The sequence below is a fragment of the Somniosus microcephalus genome, unplaced genomic scaffold (genome assembly GCF_052327205.1).
Source record: "Somniosus microcephalus isolate GS21.2 unplaced genomic scaffold, FLI_Smic_1.0 unresolved_chr9, whole genome shotgun sequence".
NCBI lineage: Eukaryota > Metazoa > Chordata > Chondrichthyes > Squaliformes > Somniosidae > Somniosus > Somniosus microcephalus.
Genome location: NW_028225187.1, coordinates 9,243,861 through 9,245,104, shown reverse-complemented (window position 1 = coordinate 9,245,104; position 1,244 = coordinate 9,243,861). Strand labels below are relative to the sequence as shown.

The 1,244-nt window shown below is 44.0% G+C and overlaps 1 non-coding gene across 1 annotated transcript; it reads right to left on the bottom strand.

Moving 5' to 3' along the window:
- Nucleotides 1-629: 629 nt before the first annotated feature.
- On the bottom strand, nucleotides 630-711 carry trnaf-aaa (transfer RNA phenylalanine (anticodon AAA)). The gene has a single exon. It is a non-coding gene; the product is annotated as a tRNA-Phe (tRNA).
- Nucleotides 712-1,244: the final 533 nt, after the last annotated feature.

Below are 1,244 nucleotides of genomic sequence, written 5' to 3'. Positions count from 1 at the left end.
TTAAGATTGAGATGAGGAGAAATTGCTTCATTGTAAGGGTTTTGTATCTTTGGAGTTTTCTAACACAGAGGGCTGTGGCGGTTCAGTCATTGAGTACATTCCTAACGGAGATGGATATGTACATTACGGAAATCAGGGTATATGGGGGTAGGTCGGTAATTTTCAGTTGAGGTACAGGATCAGCCATTATCTTATTGAATGTCGGAGCAGGATCGAGGGCCACAAGGCCAAATGCTGCTCCTATTTCTTATGATCTAATGTACCGATCTTGGCTGGCGGTGCTGAGAACTGTGGCTCCTCTGGCTTAGTTCATTAAATAAGCATCGCAGTAGGAAGCAGCATCAACTGGAAGATGGCTGCGCGGAAGACGTGCATTTTCTTCAATGGGTTGCAAAATAAAATATTTTCGACGGTTGAAATTGCTTTCACGGTTTCAAGAGCGTTAAATAATGTAGTTTTCTCCTGTGGCCACAGCCTCTCGTAATGTAGTGATTTAATAATGGGATGAACTGCTTGTTATACTTTCTGCTTGAATTGTTGTTTGATTGCAGCTGAATCTCGGCACAGGAACCGAAAGGCGGCAGTTCAAATTCATAAAAACGGATCATTTGGGACGACGTCCTCGTTACCGTAGTCGGCCGGATTCAAACCTGCGCGTAGAAACTACAATAGATTTTTAGTCCATCACCTTAACCACTCAGCCACGACTACCTGGATGGTAGATTGAACCCACGCAGCTTCTCATTTGCTGCGTAATCGGTGCCTCTGCTGTGAACGCTCTGGCACATAATCACATGGGTTCATGTGGAATAATTGCAATTGCCGGCATTTCCGTGTCTGTCTTCGTGGCGCAATGGGCCGGCACGTTCGGCTATTAACTGAACTGTTGAGTGGTGCGAGCCCATCCAGGAACGTGAGTAGCTTATAATTTTTGCAAACTAATCTATTGTTAAAAAATGGAGTCTTTGATTCCGTGAAATGAACAGTGGTGAGCATACTGCTGCTGCCTTCCTGCTTCCAATGGGAACAATGGCTTCATCGATCAGTCTTCTGCCAGGCAGCCTGGATTTTCTGCTTCCCTTAAATACAAATATACCAAGTGCAGCGTTCTTGCATTAAAATCTAGCAGGAAAATCGGCCACAGTGGATAATCCATTCTGAATACCCTTTTCTACACTTTCCTCAGTTTTACACATACATGGATTAGAATGGAAAGCTTGAAACTATAACAATTGCCAGAGAAC